Genomic DNA, 20,104 nt, shown 5'->3' on the forward strand with positions numbered 1-20,104 from the left:
TATCCAACCATTCCCAAAAATCTTTTAACAGTCCTCGTACCCGTGGGAAAGGGGAATTCAGATATTGCTTGAACTTTTGCCTGAACAGTAACTAACTTGCCTTGACCTACAACATAAACAAGATGCGTCACAGTGGCATGGCCAACTTCACTTCTAGCCAAGTTTACTGTAAGGTTACCTTTGGAAAGTTTTTCAAACAACCTTTCTAACTGGACATGTGATCCTCCCATGTATCATTCCCTGTCACTAAGTCGTCAATATGTTTTAACTCATGAATCACCGAATTACTCATTATTTGAAATGTTGCCGGAGCATTTTTCATTCCGAATGGCAAAACATTATATTCATACAATCCAGAGGTGGTTACAGAGGCAGAAATCTCCCTCCTTCTATCTGTTAATGGAACACGCCAGCACCCTTTTAATAGGTCAATCTTTGTAAGAAATTTAGCCTTTCCCACTCTGTCCATGCAATCACCCACGCTGGGGATCGGGTAAGCATCTGACTTCGTTACAGCATTCATTTTTCTGTAATTTGTTCAAAATCTAACAGTTACATCAGGCTTAGGGCCAATAACACAGGGCGAACTCCAGTTTGAAGTGGAACGTCTAATAATGTCATTCTGTAACTCATACTCATCCCTTGGTCAACAAGTTTACTCTTTTCCACATTCATTTGATATGGGTGTTGTTTGATTAGTTTTGCTTCCCCAACGTCAACATCATGAGTCATTATCGACGTTCTGTTTGGAACATCCGGGAACATATTTTTAAATTTTAAAGTTAGTTGTCTCATCTGTTGTTTTTGAGGAACTTGTAAATGATCCAACTTTCTTTCAAGGTTCTCCAGAATGTTTTGGTTTTTAGTTTTGGTGCAATAAGATGTGGTCTAAGTTGTCCTTCCCCAATATCAACATCAGATATCTTAGGCGCAACATCCATATCATCCACCATGGCCACAACTGAACTTCTCTCAAAATAAGGTTTAAGCATGTTTACATGACAGAGTTGCGTTTTCTTGCGTCGATCTGGTATGTTAATTACATACGTCAGATCATTTACTCGGGATTCAATAATATATGGTCCAGTAAAACGAGCTCGTAATGGGTTGTTCGAACTAGGGAAAAATACCAACACCTCTTGCCCTACTGCAAATGACCTTGCCCGAGCATGTTTTTCAAAACATCCCTTCATTGTCATCTGGATGATTTTCAAATACTCTCTCGCCAACTGGCAGACTCTCTCGAACTAAAGTTTCAATTTTTGGACATAGTTCAACACTTCCTTATTAACCCATTCTTCTCTTAAGAATTCTGAAGATCCTCTGACCCGATGTCCAAATACAAATCCAAACGGACTAAATCCAAATGAGTCCTGTACTGATACTCTCACTGCAAACAAAAGTAAATGAAGACCATCATCCCAATCCTTTGTGTTTTCAAAGCAATAAGTCTTCAGCATATTTTTGAGAGTCTAATGAAATCTGTCCAGAGCTCCCTGCGGTTCTGGGTGATATGCGGATGATAAAATCTGCTTTGCTCCCAGCTCATAGACTAGTTGCTGAAATAAATTAGACATAAAATTACTGTCCTGATCAGATTGGATTTCTGTTGGCAACCAAACCAAAGCAAAAATAAATGTTAAAAGAGCCTTAGACACATTCTTAGCCTCAATATTTCTAAGTGGTATTGCCTCTGGACATCCAGAAATTGCACACATGGTGGTTAACAAATACTGATTCCCAGCTTTAGACTTTGGCAATGGGCCAACACATTCCACAATCAACTTCGAAAAGGGTTCACCAAAAGAAGGAATAGGTCTCAAAGGAGCCACAGGAGGTCTTTGATTTGGTTTACCTACCATCTGACATGTATGACAGGTTCGACAAAACATCACCACATCTTTTCTAAAACCAGGCCAATAGAATTGTTTCAAAATCTTCCCTACAGTTTTATTCACACCAAAATGACCACCTAAAGGCATACTATGGGCCAGGATTAAAATCTCATTCCTATGAACTTTTGGAACCACAACCTGAAAATAAGTTCCCATTCCTCATTAGCAGGAACATAATGAGGTCTCCATGTCCTGATTAACACTCCATTTATGACATAATATCCAATTGGCACTTTCTCAATCTCATCACATGAGAGTGCTTTTTTTCTCAATTCAGTCAGCTCAGGGTCTTTCGTCTCTTCCACCATAAATTCTTCCCTCGACAAAGACAAATCTTTATATTCAGGCCCAAAACATGGATTTTGATCCTCCAGTGAAGACATAAAAGTCTCTGACAAGGCATCATAATGTTCCTCCTGTTTAGGGTTGTCACAGGGAACAACATCAGGCTGCACAGGACTATCGACCTTGGCTAATTCTTCAGATCTAGTCCGAACAAAACTCCTTCTCTTCATTGCTGACTTATTCTCTATATGGTTCATTTCTAACTCCATCGTTTTTTGTTCCAACTCCATCTTCTTCATTTCCATCTGGGCATTTATCTTCCTTTGTTCTAACTCTATTTTCTTTTGTTCTTCCTCTAGTTTCCTTTGTCCTAACTCGAACTTCATTCGTTTGTTATAACCCCATCTTTGCTAACTGCACCTGGCCATCAGGATTCTCTAACTCACTCACAGGAAATTAACTCGACTACCTCACTCACCTCAAACACCTCCTTCTCTAAATAACAGTCAACTATCATTCTTAGAATAACTGTTTTTTTCATAGACCGCTTTACTGCTTTAAGGTTTAGTCTTGTAGCAATTTTTACCAAATCATCCTTTTTTGCCACCTCCAATCCCTCTAGGGTTGGTGACTCCAAAAATTCCTCAATATCCATTGCTGCTGGTTTCCACACACACAAACCAATTAAAAAGTATTTATCAGACCGACCACAATCAGTCGTCCACTAAGACCCCAATTTGTTCAAACTCAGACCTCCAGTACCAATCTTGAGTTCGACTTCAGACCACCCTCGTCAATCTTTGGATTGATCCCGGACCAACCCCAATTTTGTTACGAACCAGCAACAAAAGAAACACACAGAGTCATGATTCAGTGTTAAAAATTTCTTTATTAATAGCTACTTATGATAATTAAAATAAAATTAAAAATGTTAGAATGTTAGAAGTAAAAATGTTAAATATTAACCTCAAAACTAAACTCGCATTCTATGTTTGTGGCAAATTCCCAAACTCCAAGTCCAGGAATGGTTCTTAAAGTTCCAGTCAGCAAAACATAAAGTGAAACATGAGCAAAGGCTTCTTCAACAACCACCGTTGTCTGAAGATAAGACGTAGGTGTAGAGAGAAAATAGAGAGTAATTACGAAATCCAAATGTTCCACTTTGGAACCCAAACAACACCTCAGTAGTGACTTCCTCACACCGAAAAGCATCCGAATCGTGGCCGTCCACCCAAATACCTATTTCCCTCCACAGGTTAACGACAAAGTGGACGCCACCAGATTACTTCAAATGATCCATACGTGGATTGCAGTGCCAGACACAGTTATTGTTTCTCACCCATCGATAGAGAAACTAGCAAGCTGGTCTCTCTCTCTCTTTCTGTCCTCTGACTGACCAACTGACTGCTTCAAAAACGTCCTTTATATTCTGTTTACGTAAGCACACCAAACACACACACAAACAAACAAACACACACACGCGCACACACACACACACACACACACACACACACGCGCACACACACACACACACACACACACACACACACACACACACACACACACACACACACACACACACACACACACACACACACTGCCCTATCATAAAGGGACATTCACCAGTAGTAACCTAGTTCGTAACAGTTACACTATGTCTTGCTCCTTCCAGTCAATACCGTGGCCTGTTTGGAGATGTGGCCTGAGTATTGCAGATGAGATATTACAGCGCACTTTGTGGATGGTACACACTGTAGCCACGGTGTTCTGGGGCTGGAGATAGTGGATGGTGTGTGTTGTGGAGATTGGAAGTGGGAGACATGGAGGTGGCGGTGTGCCCTTGCGCATGCTCTGCTTCTCCGGATTGGTCGTGATGGTCACAGGTTTGAGTGGAGATCTCGCTGCATCTCAGCAAGTTATCCCAGTACACTCTGTGTCCGGCACTCACTGCAGCAACTGACAACCGGCAAGAGATGGATCCGGTGTTTTGTGTGGTCGATGGGTGCGAGTAAAGCGGGTGCTTTCTGTTGGTTGCTTCTTGGGTATTTGTCGATTTTAACTTACTCAGACAAGCGGAAAGTATGGAACTATTCCCTGAATTGTGCCTCAGAAATGGTGGGAGTGTATTTATTTTTCGGAACTCCAAGTCTCCAACCCTGTGTCACTGCCAACTTATTTCTGCTAAGTCTGAGTTCCGAACAATATGATCCCGAGCTTGTTGGAGGCGGATGACCCCTGAACAGCGCATCTTTAACCTCTCCAAAGTTCTTGTTCGTCAACACCACCTCTTCCTCCTCTCCAACTTCCTCACTCATGCTTCCCCCACTCTTCCCCCATTCCCGCTCTTCAAAATCAATTTTCCTCATATTCTTTCCTACCTGCATTCACAAACACTGGGAGTGGCAGTATTGACGCAGCCATGAGTCAGTGTGACCTATATCACTGGGATTGCAGAACTGACGGGAGGCATGGTAGGCTGGTCAGGGAGTTTAAATCACATGGGATCGAGGGTGAGTTAGCCACATGGATACAAACTTGGCTTGGTGGGAGGCGTTAGAGGCTGGTACTGTGAGGTTGTTTTGTTCTTCATATTGGAGGCCTGTGACCACTAGTGTGCTGCAGAGATTGGTGCTGGGTCCACTGTGCGTTTTCATACATCTTAACGATTCAGATCAGCATGTTGCTGGCATCATAAGTATTATTTCGGAAGACACCAGAATCTATGGAACAGTGGGCAGTGAAGAAGGTCGTTTTATGTTACAACGGGATCTTGATCAAGTGAGCATGTGGGCAAAGGAAAGGCAAATAGAATTCAACTTAGATAAGTTCGAAGTGATGCATCCGGGATATGAAACCAGGCGACGAGTGGCAAGTCCCTGGGAAGTGTTGTGGAACGGAGTGGCCTAAGGGTTCTACTTCACTGGAAGTGGCGACACCAGTAGACTGGGTGGGGAAGATACTTTATGATACTTTTGACTTCATCCGTCAGGGCAACGACGACAAAAGATGGATCGTCATGGTTCAGCTGCGGAAGACGTTTGTGAAACCACACTTGGAATATAATGTGAAGACCTGGTCGCCATAGTCGGGCGAAGATGTCATTGAGCTAAAGCGGATACAGAAAAGATACACGGTGGTGTTGCGGGGGCAGGAGTGCTTGGGATATAGGGAGATATCAGATATCCTGGGATTGCTTACCCTGGAATGAAGGAGGCTAAGTGGTAACCCTATGGAGGTTGATAAATCATGAGCGGCGCTAATAATGTGGATGGTCACTGTCTTTTTAACAGGATATGGGGACCCAAATGCAATAGGATATGAGTTTAAAGTGAAAGATTTAACGGGGAAAGAGGGGCAATGTTACCACACAGAAGCTGCTGTGTGGGTGGGTGGAACGAACTGGCAAAGGAGGGTACAACTGCATCCTATAAAATATATTCGGACAGGTGCAGAGACAGTAATGTTCGGAGGGATATGGTCCAAAAGCAGGAAAATGGCACTAGTACTGGTCGGCACCTTTGACGAGGTTGGCAAAAGGACCCGCCTCCGTGCTGCACAACTCCATGTCTCTTGGACGTGGAGTACGGCCACGAATTGATCCGCTGCGACAATACTGAATGGCACAGGTCGGTTGAGGGAGCAGGTGAACTAATCCTGCTCCTGCCTTCTTGTGTTTGTGTCTTCTTCTCCAACGTGAAAATGGCATCATCATTGCCCTTGCTGGACCATCACTGTCCGGGGCTAATGTGATTGAAATATCAGCATACCAATATCAATCTCGATAGAGCGTGGTTGGAGCATCACGTCCTCCTCAGGATGGAAGTCACTAATCTGGGATGTACCTGCTTGCATTGCTGGCCCAGATCACAGTAAGGAGCAGACCATTGTACCCTGACATGCTGGACAGAGGGATACCTCTCTCTGCTGCTGCCTGGAACGGCTTGGGATGGGAGCGTCTTCTGTGATAGACGAGAACCGGAGCTGGCCGTGGGCGAGATTATCCGCCCGTGGGTCCAAATTGGAAGGTGAATATGAGAAGCTGGCGCCAGAACTGCAGACACCGTGGCCGCCCGTCGGTTTTGCTCACGGCTTGATTTTATTTAAGAACTGAAGCAATAAGGTGACAGGACATTTCACCGAGCTCTTCCCATGCTCCCTGAATTTGGACTGAGTCACCACACAAATAAACTTGTTCGTACAGCAGCAAAAGCTCCTCACCAAGGAACCAGACGATTTGAAAGAAGCATCCTGTAGCCTTCCGATTGGTTCCTGTCCTGCTATCATATTGCAGAAGAATTTAGAACAGGGGGATGGGAACCAGAGTGTTCGAACACGGAACACAGCACAGTAAGGCCTTCAGCCAACGATGCTGTGCCGACGTTTTATCCTGCTCTAAGATCTATCTAAAATTTCACTCTAACATAGCCCTCGATTTTCCTATCACTCATGTGGCTATCTAAGTGTCTCTTAAATGTCCCTGATGCATCTTCCTCCACCACCTCTGCCGGCAGCGCTTTTCACGCACCCATCACTCTCTGTGTAAGGAAACATACCTCTGACATCCGCCGAATACCTTCCTCCAATCAGTTAAAATTATACCAGCTCGTGTGAGCCAATTTCGCCCTGGGAATCAATCTCTGACTGTCCACTCGATCTCTGCCTCGTATCATCTTGTACACCTCCATCAAATCACCTACCATCCTCCTTCTCCGTAAAGAGAAAAGCCCGAGCTCCCTCAACCTATCCTAATAAGACAGTCGTTGGAATCCAGGCAGCATCGTGGTAAATCTCCTTTGCACCCTCACAGAAACGTCCACATCTTCGAATAATGAGGCGACCAGAACTGAACACAACACTCTAAGTGTGGTCTAACCAGACTTCCAGATAACTTCAACATTACCTCGCGGCTCTTGAATTCAGTACCCTGACTTATGAGGCTAATACCCCATATGTCTTCTCAACAAACCTTTCAACCTGCGGGGTAAACTTGAATGATCGATGGACATGGAACCCAAGATCCCTCTGTTCATCCACACTGCGAAGAATCCTGCTATTAACCTTGTGTTCTGCCTTCAAATTCGATCTCCAAAGAGAATCACTTCACACTTTTCCGGGTTGAACTCCATCTACCACTTCTCAGCCCAGGTCTACATCCTGTCAATATTCTGTTGTAATCTACAGCAACATTCTACACTATCCACAACACCACTAACGGTCAAGTCATTAGAACCCTGCCATATCCTCATCAAGTCATTTATAAAAATCACAAAAATCAAGGGGCCCAGAACAGATTCCTGCGGAACACCACTGATGACCAACCTCCGGGCAGGATACACTCCATCTACCACCACCCTCTGTCTTCTTTGGGCGAGACAATTCTGAATCAACACAGCCAAGTTTCACTGAATCCCATGCGTCCTGACTTTCCGAATGAGCCTTCCACGAGGAACCTTATCAAACGCCTTACTAAAATGCAAGTAAACCACATTCACTGCTCTACCTTCATTGATGTACTTTACCAAATCCTCAAAGAATTCCATCAGGCTCTTGAGGCATGACCTGCCACTCACAAAGCCATGCGGACAGATTCTTATCAGTCTATGGTTCCGTAAATGCCCAATAATCCTGTCTCTAAGAATCCTCTGCAGTAATTTGTCCACCACTGAAGTAAGACTCATTGGCCTGTAATTCCCGGAGTTGTCCCTACTCCACTTCTTAAAGAAAGCAACAATGTTTGCCATCCCCCAATCATCTGGCCAGTGAGCACGTAAAGATCATCGCCAAAGGCGCAGCAATCTCTTCCCTCGTTCCTCTTAGTAAACTTGGGTGTAGCCTGTCCGGCCCCGGTGACATATCTATTCTACTGTTTTTCAGAAGTTCCAGCACATGCTCATTCCTCACGTGAACACGTCCTGGCGTATTCGCCTGTTGTACGCCATCCTCACAAACTTCAAGGTCTCTCTCACTGATGAATACTGATGATTTCATTAAGGACTTCTCCTACTTCTTCCGACTCCAGGCACATGTTTCCTCTTTTATTCTTGATCGGTGCTCCCTCAGTCTAATCATCCTCCGATTCCTCACATCTACGCAGAACGTCTTGGGCCTTTCCTTAATCCTACTCATCAAGGCCTTCTCATGCCCCCTTTTATTTCTCCAAACTCTATTCTTAAGCTCCCTCCTAGCTACCTTGTCATGCTCCAGATGCCTGTCTGATCCATGCTTTCAAAAGCTCAGGTGAGAATCTTTCTTCCTCTCTACAAGATATTCTACGGCTTTTGTCAAACACGGTTCCTTCATTCTACCATCCTTACCCTGCCTCAATCGGACAAACCGATCCATAACACCATGCAAGTACTCTCTAAAGAACTTCCACATTTACGCTGTGCACTTCCCCAAGAACATCTGTTCCCAACTTCCTGCCTAGTAGCATCATAATTCCCCACCCTCAATTAAATACTTTCTCATGTCGTCTGCTCCTATCCCTCACCTGGGCTATGGTAAGTTCAAGCATTTATGGTCACTGTCTCAAAAATGCTCTCCCACCGAGAGATCTGAAACGTGATCAGGCTCATTTCCCGGTACCAGGTCCAGTATGGTCTTTCCTCTAGTCGTCCTGTCCACATACTGTGTCATGAATCCTTCCTGTACACACCAAATAAACTCTTCCCCATCTATCCCCTTTACACTAAGGAGGTGCCAATCAATATTAACGAAGTTGAAATCATCTAACAACCCTGGTATTTTTGAACCTCTCCATATTCTGCCTCCGGATCTGCTCTTCAGTGTCTCTGCCGCTATTGAGGGTCTGTAGAGTACTCCAAACAAGAATGATCACTCCCTTCCAGTTTTTGACTTCCACCCACACTGAGTCAGGAGATCATCCCTCCATGAAGTATTCCCTTTCTACAGCTGTGCCACTGTCCCCGATCAGCAAAGCCACTCCCCCACCTCTTTATTCCTCAGTCCCTGTCTATTTTGAAAGACCTAAATCCCGGTAAATCCAGAAGGCATTCCTGCCAAGTCTCTGTAATGGTCACCACGTCATAGTTCCACGTACATACCCATGCTATAAATTCATCGCCCTTCTTCCTGATACTTCTAGCAGGAAAGCAGACACACTTTAGCCCATCCAACTGACTGAAATTTCCCTTTCAACTGTTTGTCCTTCCTAAAGGTCTTTCTACACGCTGCATCTACTTGTACACACAATGCACAAAGCTCTGACCTATTACTCGGGTTCCCATCCCAATACCGAACTAGTTTAAACCCTCCCCAACAGCTCGAACAAATCTGCCAGCAGGACTTTTGGCCCCCCTCCAGTTCAGGTGCACATCTTCACTTTTGTACAGGTCGTACCTTCCCCAGAAGAGATCCCAATAATCAACAAATCTGAAACCCTGACCCCTGCACCAACTCCTCAGCCATGCATTCCTCTGCCAAATCAACCCATTCTTACCCTCACTGGCGCGTGGCACAGGCAACAACCAGAGATTACTACCATTGAGGTCCTGCTTTTCAGTTCCTACCTAGCTCCCTAGATTCCCTCTTCAGGTCCTCATCTCTTTTCCTACCAATGTCATTGGTACCAATATGTCCGACGACCTCCGTCCGTTCGCCCTCCCCCTTCGTAATGCTGTGGACCCCAACAGAAACATCCCTGACGGTGCACCCGGTAAGCAACATACTATTCCAGAGTCTCTTTCACGTCCACAGAATCTCCTGTCTGCCCCCCTTACTGTGGAATCCGCTATCACTACCGCTGTCCTCTTCTCCCCTTCCCCTTTTGCACCACAGGACCTTGCTCAGTTCCCGAGACCTGGTGACTGCGGCTTTCCCCTAGTAGGTCTGTCCCTCCAACAGTATCCAAAACGGTATGCCTGTCATTAAGGGGAATGGCAACAGGAGAACTCTGCGCAACCCTGCCTATTCTCAGTCCTTATCTTATCTATGTACTCTGCGTTATCCTATAGGAGCAATAGGTCATCCAGATGCAGCCCCAGTTCCCTAAAGCGGTCTGTAAGGAGCTGCATCTGTATGCACCTGGTAGATATTAGGGAGATTGGAGGTCTCCCAGAACTCCCACATCTCAGAAGATGAAGACACCACAGATTTAGGAGCCAGTGGACATTTTGGTGAGATTGATCATAATTTTATCTTGGGGGAACAGTTTGGTGATTATGATCATAATTCTATCTCCTTTACGTTAGCACTGGAGAGGGATAGGAACAGACAGGGTAGAAAGGTGTTTACTTGGAGTAAAGGGTATTATGAGGCTCTCAGGCAGGACATTGGAAGATTAAATTGTGAACAGATGTTCTCTGGGAAAAGTACGGAAGATATGTGGCAAATATTCAGGGTATATTTGTGTGGAGCTCTACATAGACATGTTCCAATGAGACAGGGGAGTCATGAAAGGATACAGGAACCGTGGTGTACGAAGGCTATAATAAATCTGGTCAAAAGATAAAGAAAAGTATACAAAAGGTACAGAGAGCTAGGTAACGTTAGACATCTGGAGGAGTACAAGGCTTAAAGGAAGGAACTTCAGAAAGAGATTAGGAGAGCCAGAAGGGGACATGAGAAGGCCTTGGCGGGCAGGATTAAGGACAACCACAAGGCGTTCCACAAGTCTGTGAAGAGTAAGAGGATGAGATGCGAAAGGATAGGACTTATCAAGTGCAGCAGTGGGAGAGTGTTTATGGATTGGGAAGAAAAATCGGAGGTACTTAATGAATATTTTACGTCAGTATTCACCACGGGAAAAGATCTAGAGGATTGTAGTGGGGACTTTCAGTGGCCTGAAAAGCTTGAGCATGTAGATATTAGAAAAGAGGTGGTGCTGAAACTTTTGGAAAGCATCAAGTTAGATAAGTCGCCGGGACGGGATGAGATGTACCCCAGGTTGCTGTGGGAGGCGAGGGAGGAGATTGCGTAACCTCTGACGATGTTCTTTGTGTCGTCCATAGAGACGGGAGAGGTTCCGGAAGATTGGAGGATTGCGGATGTTGTTCCCTTATTCAAGAAGGGGAGTAGGGATAGCCCAGGAAATTATAGACCGGTGAGTTCTACCTCAGTGGTTGGTAAGCTGATTGAGAAGATCCCGAGAGGCAGAATTTATGAACATTTGGAGAGGTATGATATGATTAGGAATAGTCAGCATGGCTTTGTTAAGAGAAGGTCCTGCCTTTCGAGCCTGATTGAATTTTTTGAGGATGTGACTAAACACATCGATGAAGGGAGAGCAGTAGACGTAGTGTATATGGATTTCAGAAAGGCGTTTGATAAGGCACCCCATGCGAGGCTTATGGAGAAGTTGAGGAGGCATGGTATATAAGGGAACATTGCAGTGTGGATCCAGAACTGGCTGGCCCACAGAAGGCAAAGAGTGGTTTTGAAGGGTCGTATTCTGAGTGGAGGTCGGTGACCAGTGGTGTACCTCAGTGATCTGCACTGGGACCGTTAGTGATTTTTATAAATGACCTGGATGAAGAGGTGGAGGGGTGGGTTAGTAAGTTTGCAGAGACACGAAGGTTGGGGGTGTTGTGGATAGTTTGGAGGGCTATCAGAGGTTACAGATAGGATGCAGAGTTGGTCTGAGGAGTGGCAGATGCAGTTCAACCCAGATAAGTGTGTAGTGGTTCATTTTGGTAGGTCAAGTATGTTGGCGGAATATAGTATTAATGGTTGGACTCTTGGCAGTGTGGAGGATCAGAGGGATCGTGGGGTCCCAGTCCATAGGACGCTCAAAGCGGCTGCGCAATTGACTCTGTGGTTAAGAAGGCATGTGGTGTATTGTCCTTCATCAATCGGGGAATTGAATTTAGGAGCCGAGAGGTATTGTTGCAGCTATATGGGTCCCTGGTCAGACCCCACTTGGAGTATTGCGCTCAGTTCTGGTCGCCTCACTACAGCAAAGATGTGGAAGCCATAGAGAGGGTGCAGAGGAAATTTACAAAGATGCTGCCTGGGATGCGGAGCGTGCCTTATGAAAGCAGATTGAGGGAACTCGGTCTTTTCTCCTTGGAGAGTCGGAGGTTGAGGGGGGACCTGATAGAGGCTTATAAGATGATGAGAGGTATTGATAGGATATATAGTCAGAGGCTTTTACCCAGGGATGAATTGATGGCCACAAGAGGACATAGGTTTAAGGTGCTGGGGAGTAGATATAGAGGAGATGTCAGGGGTACGTTTTTAGTCAGAGAGTGGTGAGTACGTGTAATGGGCTGCCGGCAATTTATGGTGGAGGTTGATACGTTAGGGTCTTTCAAGAGACTGTTATATCGGTATATGGACCTGAGTAAAATAGAGGGTTATGCGTAAGCCTGGTAATTTCTAGGGTAGGGACATGTTCGGCACAGCTTTGTGGGCCGAAGGGCCTGAATTGTGCTGTAATAGTTCTATGTTCTATGTATGATTGACTGTGTTACATTAACGGCCAAACGATCCACTTTGCTGAAATGGAAGGATCCAATACCCCCAACTACTTTTCAATGGTTCTCTCAATCTATATCATGTTTAAACTTGGAAAAAAAATAGGAGTGGTACTCTCGATCCTTCGTTTAAATTTGAAGATATTTGGAGTCCATTTATTCAATATTTGCACATGATGTAGATCCCATTTCAATAACTTTCCAACTTGAGGAACGGAGTTGACGACACAATATTGCTCTGGTTCTACTGAGAAATTTTAGTCCAGTCTTTTTTTCCCCTTTTTTTGTGTTTGTTTTTTGAAAATTTTCTGTTCAGTTTAGTTTGGTTTGATATATTGTTTATAATGTTTCTTATTGATTTGGGGATTTTTTCTCTTTTTTTCAATTTATATCATAAATATTTTTCTCTCCTTTCTTTTATATTATAATTATTTACTAAGAGATCGCTGAATCTACAGATTTTTTTATATTTTATTGTTCTTTATGATTATCTATGCCACGATTGTTATCCTGATCTCCTTGTATTACATGTACAAACATTGATGGGAAATATTAATCTGTATTAATTTGAAAACCAATAAAATGATTGAAAAATAAAGAATATATACAGGGTGTCAGCGGGAGAACGTCACTATTTACCGCGGGACCGCGGGCCATTCATTAATTAAAGGGGTTAAGCGGGAAAAATTCAACATGTAGAGGAGGTCACAATTTACACAGATTCAGCAGGAAGATGTCACTATTCACAGGGGGCCAGCGATGGTGGGTCACTATTTACAGGGAGTTTGCGGAAGAGGGTCACTATTTAAGGGCCAGTGGGAGAGGGTCACGATTTACTGGTCAATGGCTTGGGTCAGTATTTGCAGGAGGTCATTAGGAGATGGTCTCTACTCAGAGAGGATCAGTAGGAGCGGGTCACAATTTTCATGGAGTACAGCGCATCACGATTTACAGGGTGGCAGATGGAGAGCTTCACTATTACAGGGGGTCAGTGGGAGACGTTTGCTATTTGCAGGGGGTCAGTGGGAGAGGGTAAATATTTATAGGGAGACAGAAGGCGAAAGTCACAATTTTCAGGTCAGAGGGAGAAAGTCAATATTTACTGAGGTTACGCGGCAGAGGTTCACGATGTACAGAAGGTCTGCCGGAGATGGTAACTATCTACAGGGGGTCAGAGGGATGAGGTCAATATTTACATAAGGTCAGTTGGAGAGAGCCAGTATTTACAGGAATTAAAGGGGAGAGGGTCACAATTATAGGGGGTCAGCGTAATCGCGTCACTATTAACGGGGGTAAGGGAGAATATCTCTATTTTCAGGGGGTTAGCGGTAGGGTCACTACTTACAGATGGTAAGCGGGGTAGGGTCACTATTTACAAGAGGTCGGCGGGGAGAGGTCACTATTTACAGGGGTACAGCCGGAGAAGGTAACTCTTCACAGATGTCAGGGGGAGTAAGTCATAATTTGTAGGGGGTCAGAGGGAATGTCACTATTTGCAGCGTGTCAGCGGGAGAAGGTCACTGTTTACAGGAAGTCAGCACGATTGTGTATTTACAGAGGGTCAGTGGGAGAGGGTTGCTGTTTACAGGGGTCAGAGCAAGTGTGTCACTCTTTACAGAGGGTCAGCGGGAGAGGGTCATTATTTACAAGGAGAAAGAGAGCGAAGGTTAATATTTACTGGACGGCACTGGGAGAGGGTCAGTATTTACAGCGGGTAGGCGGGAGAAAGTCACTGTATACAGGGAGTCAGCGGGAGAAGGTCAATATTTACGCGGGGTCAGCTTGGAGATGGTCACTATTAACAGCAGGTCAGCGGCACAGGTCACGATTTACTGGAGTTAAGGGGAGGTCACTATTTAAAGGCAGTCAGCTGCAAAAGGTCACTATTTACAGCGGATCAGTGGGAGAGGGTCACTATTTATAGGAAGTCAACGGGAGAGGGTCACAATTCAGCGTACATCGTGAGTGTCACTATTCGAAGGAGGTCTGTGGGAGCTGGTCTCTATTTACAGGGGCATCAGCGGGTGGTCAATATTTACACTGGGTCAATTTGTAGAAGGTCAGTGGGAATGTCACAATTCACCGCAGGTCAATGGCAGAGGACACTATTTACAGGAGGTAAGAGGAAGATGGTCACTATTAACAGGAGACCAATGGGAGAGGGTCACTCTCGCTGAACCCCTGTAAACAGTGGCCCCTCCCCGTGGCCCCCTGTAAATGGTGACCTTATCCCGCTGACCCCTGAAAATAGTGACCCTCTCCTGTTGACCCCTGTAAATATTGACCTTCTACCGCTGACCCCCTGTTAATACTGACTTTCTCCGATGCCCCCATGTAAATAGTGACACTCCCGCTGAGCCCTTGCAAATCGTGAACCTGCTACGCTGATCCACTGTTAATAGTGACACTCCCGCGGTTACCCACTGTAAGTAGTGCCGCTATCCCGCTAATCTCCTGCAAATAGTGATAATCTCCCGCCTATTCTCTTTAAACAGTGACCTTCTCCCAGTGACCTCTGTAAATAATAGCCCACTCCCGCTGACTCCCTGTAAATAATAACCCTCTCCAGTTGACCTGCAAATGGTGATCTCCTCTCTCTCCCTGTAAATAATGACCGTCACCTACTGACCTCCTGCAAATCTAGACCCTCTCCCACTGATACCTGCCGATAGTGACCATCTACTTATAATCCTTTGTAAATAATCACCCTCTCCTGGTGATAGCCTGTACATAGTGATCTTTTGTAAATCGTGACCTTGTGCCGCTGACCCCTGTCAATTGTGACCCTCTCCTGCTGACTCCTGTAATTATTGATCTTCTGCGGCTGAACCGCTCTCAATATTGACATTCTGCCGTTGACCCCTTGTAAATAGCGACCCATCCCGCTAACCTTCTGGAAATAGCAAAAGTCTCCTGCCTATCCTCTTTAAACAGTAAGCTTTTCCCACTGCCCTCCTGTAAATATTACCCCACTTCCGCTAACTCCCTGAGTAGTGACCATCGCCCACTGACCTGCAAATGGTGACCCCCCTTTCTCTCCCTAAATAATGACCCTCTGCCACTGAAGTCCTGCAAATAGGGACCCTCTCCCACTGATTCCCCTTAAATAGAGACCATCTCCCTTTAATCCCATGTAAATAGTCACCCAGTCCTGTAATCCCCTCTAAATAGTGAGCCTCCCCTATTTACCATCTGTAAACAGACTCTCTCCCGCTGACCCACTGTAAATAGTGACCGTCTCTCGCTGACTCCTGTAAATATTGACCTCCCGCTGACCCTCTGTAAATAGTGACCCTCTACCCCGTCCCCAAATCGTGAGCGTCTCCCGCTGATCCCCTGCAAGTGGACATACTATCCAGCCTACTGTCCGTAAACAGCGACCTTTTACCACTGTCCTCCCGTAAATAGTGACCCTCTCCCGCTAACCCCCTCTGAATAGTGACCGTCTCCGACAGATATCCTTTAGATAGTGAACCTCCCACTGACACCCTTCAAATAGTGACCCTCTTCTCCTGACCGCCTGTAAATATTGACCTTATGCCGCAGTAAATAGTTGTTGGTCAACACGCCATCTGTTGTGGCTGCTGAGCTTCAGTACAGCCTGGCCATTCCTCAGCAGCCAGTTGATGCACCACATGCGGCCCAGTATGGACAAGCGCAGTCAGTTAGGTACGTTAGCTCGGAGGAAACTGACCACTCCATCTGCTCTGACTACTGCTCCGGCAACGGCTAAGTCCTCACCGGCGATCTGCCCCGGCAGATATGCCTTGCGGCCGGCTCCAGGTCCTTCTTGAGGCTGGAGAACGCCTGAGTTTGCTCTCTGGCAGGGGTGGGTATCTCGCCTGTGCCTGCTCCGCCAATTCTCCGTCTGGCGTCACCTCCGCCTGTTCACCTCGGACCACGCCATGCCGAAAAGGTGCGCGAATGGAGCTCCCGATGGGAGGAGGGGGAGCAGTACTCTCCTCGCCCATCATAAATGGCTGGGAGATGGTCTGTTAGGTCCAGGAATGTGGCAATAGAAGAGAGCATGGTTTCACTTTGGGATGAGGGCGGAGGAGTGGGGATAAGAAATGCAGGGAGGAGAATGGTGAACAGAGGCAGGAGTCGGGTAAGTGGCTGCCGTAGAGAGGGAGGCTTGGGCAGAGATAGGTCTTGGGGAAAGTTGAGAGTGGGCGTGGGGGATTGGAAATAAGGGTTGTGTCAGACCAATGGGAAAGTGTGAGGATCGGGGCGTTGGAGTTGAGGAAGTTAAAGTCGGGAGTATCTGTTGTGGACAGAGGGGAGAGTTTGAAGTTGAATGGGGATGGGATCAGGTAGAGAACGGGGCTTGGGGACATGGGAAGAGAGGAGAAGGAGTGAGAGAGATGGAGAGAGTCGGTGACTGTGGAGAGAATGGAAATGGCGGAGAGTGAGAATGGTTGGAGGGGCATTTAGGCGGGGGATTGAGAGCAGTAGAGGCTGAAGGAGTGGCGGAAACAGTGAGAGTGGAGTTGGTCTGAGTGGTTGGGTAAGTGGAGGAAGAGTGTGGGGAGATGGGTGCAGAAAGATAGCAACTGGCGATGGGGATTCGGCTCGTGTGGGAGGAGATAAAGGAAGTGGAAGGGAAAGCGTGGATGGAGAGATGGTCACTGTGGGGAATGGCGTTGGGTAATGGGTACAGGGTGTGGTTATGGCAAGGTCAGCGAGGAATTCGGGACAGCGGGAATATAAACGGAGATGGGGAGGGGTTGACGCACTGCTGAATAGTGGAGGATATTGGGAGTGGTCATGCAGAATGGGAGAGAGAGTGGATACACGGTAGTGGTGTGGGCGGGAGTGGGGTAAGTGGGGCCAGGCACTTGCTTAGTACACTCAATAAACGAATGTACAGACAAAGAACTCCGCTTCAGTGCAACACTATACGCCTCCAGCCCAGGTACAAAACACCCTATCTGCAGAGAGAACGACTTAATAGCACGGTCATAACTGCATTTGACAGACAAGGATAACACAAGTCTCTGACAGAAGTAAGTTTCTCCATCTCTTCAGATCAGACCCATTGGATACTGGTAGAACACATAGTCTCTTGGAGAGCGAACCTGCAGTATGTTTTCTGAAGCCTCCAAAATTTGGTTGAAAGATGCTTTCTGTGGAGTAAATCGTCTGTGTACAGCACAGTTAGACATCCCATGAGACTGATCACGCACATTATCTTGCGTCCGTTACCTGCAGAGTGAATTTCTCATTGAAATGTACAATCAAACTCCACCAGTGTGAAGCATGTCTACCTTACCACATCACACACATCCAGACCAGCTCTAACATCTGTTCCCCACGAACGAAAATCTACAGTCCTCCTATCCCTGTTCCTTCGTCCACCACCCCTGTATTGGACAACCAGAATACCCTGGTATGGGCCTAAAGATCTTTTCAAGTAACATCACTTACATCTCTCCGCCATATCTTTTGAGCTGATGACTTTCAAACTGTTTCATTCAACAAAGCAATCAGTGGTATCCCAGAACCTGTGGTTTCATATCTGAAATTGGACTTTGTGGGGAGTTTTCTCCATAAGTAGAACGACTAATTTATTTTTTAAAAATGACAAAACTTACGCAATACATTGTTGATGGACTCGCTCAGACGCATGAAGCGCCAATGCTTTGCTGCATCCTTGACCTCACAATATTACAGGGTTTCAAAGTAAGACTATTAAATTGAATCAGCAAATACGATGATTCAGCGACTGAAACCAAAAGTTCCGTTTGACCTTGTCCTGCACGATCTGGTCCCATTCTCCTGTGTGATCGGATCCCTCCCTTCTGAGTGAACTGATGTTACTCTCCTGTTTGGCTTGATCACATTATTCGATGTGGCCGGATCCCACTCCCCTGGATTGCATAGTTCCATTGCATGTACGGAGTGGACCAACTCTCCTTCTTACCAGATAACACTCCTCTGCATAGTTATTGGACATGGAACATGGAACAGTACAGCACAAGAACGGCCGCTTTGGTTCGCGATGTTGTGCCGAACGAATTAAACGAGTAATTAAATGCCGAACTGAACGAATGCCTTCTGCCGACACAATGTCCATACTCTTCCATTCTCTGCGAATTAATGTGCCGATCGAAGAAACTCTTGAACGCCGCTATTGTATTTGCCTCCACTACAAAACTTGGAAGCACATTATAGGCACCCACCCACCACTGTCTGTGTAAAGCACTTGCCCCACACTGAACGTAAACCCTCTCACCTGAAATGCATGCCCTCTCGTATTGGACATTTCGACACTGGGAAAAGGATACAGGCTCTCCAATCGATTTCTGCCTCTAGTAATCTTATAAATTTCTCTCAGGTCTCCCCTCAGCCTCCGCCACTCCAGAGAAAACAAGCCAAGTTTGTCCAAACTCTCTTCATTGTACATGCCCGCCAATCCAGGTAAACGTCTTCTGCACCATCTCCAAACACTCCATATGCTTCCTATAATTGTGCGACAAGAATTGAATGCAACAATCTAGATGAGGCCTAATCAGAGTTCCAAAAATTTGCAACATATCTTCCTGTATCTTGAACTGAATGTATCGATTCATAAGGCCATTGACAGGGAGTTCTGCACTTGGACCCAAAAACCACTCTATGCATCAACACTATTAAGGGTCATGCTGTTTAATAGAGTCCTGTCCCTTTACATTTGATCTCCCAAAATACAACACCTCATATTTGGCCGGGTTAAACTCCATCTTCCATTTCTCCAGCCATATCTGCAACTGATCTACATCCCATGTATACGTTGGCAAAATTCTGCACTACCCAGAACCCCACCAATGCATTTATATATATCACGAACAGCAGACGTCCCTGTACGGAACCCTGCGGAACACCACTAGTCACGGACCTCCAGCCAGAGTGTCCCATCGAACATTGCTCTCTGTCTTCAATGGACAAGCCAATTCTGAATCCAAACTGAAAGATCACCGTGGACCCCCATGCCTCTTAAACTTCTGGATGAGCCTCCTCTGAAGGACTTTAGTCCGATCGATTTTGCTGCATGTTCTTCATACCACTCTCATAGGTCGTCCGATTCCACTGCACACTCTTCTGATTTTTTTCCACTTCCGTGGCTAATCTGATCCCTCTTTCCTGGATGGTTTGTTCCAATTTCCATGCATTTTCCGATCTGTATCATTCCGTTTCCCATATATATCTGACAAGCTAGTCCTGATGAAGGGTCTCGAACAGATACGTCGACTGTTTCCATCCAACGATGCTGCCTGACCTGCTGAGTTCCTCCAGCATTTTGTGTGTGTTGTCACTCATTTGCCTGACTAATTCGTTTTACTTAAAGTTCTGATGCATCTCTCCTGCAGTCTAACCAGTAGTTTGTAAAGTCGCAACATAGCGACCCAACTGATATGTTCTTCGCACTGACACACTGAGGCAAAGATGTCACATGGCTTATTCATCCCCATTTACAAGTGTATTGCCACTTTCACGGAACGAGAGACTTGG

The sequence above is a fragment of the Pristis pectinata genome, chromosome 40, assembly GCF_009764475.1.
Source record: "Pristis pectinata isolate sPriPec2 chromosome 40, sPriPec2.1.pri, whole genome shotgun sequence".
NCBI classification, from domain to species: Eukaryota; Metazoa; Chordata; class Chondrichthyes; order Rhinopristiformes; family Pristidae; genus Pristis; species Pristis pectinata.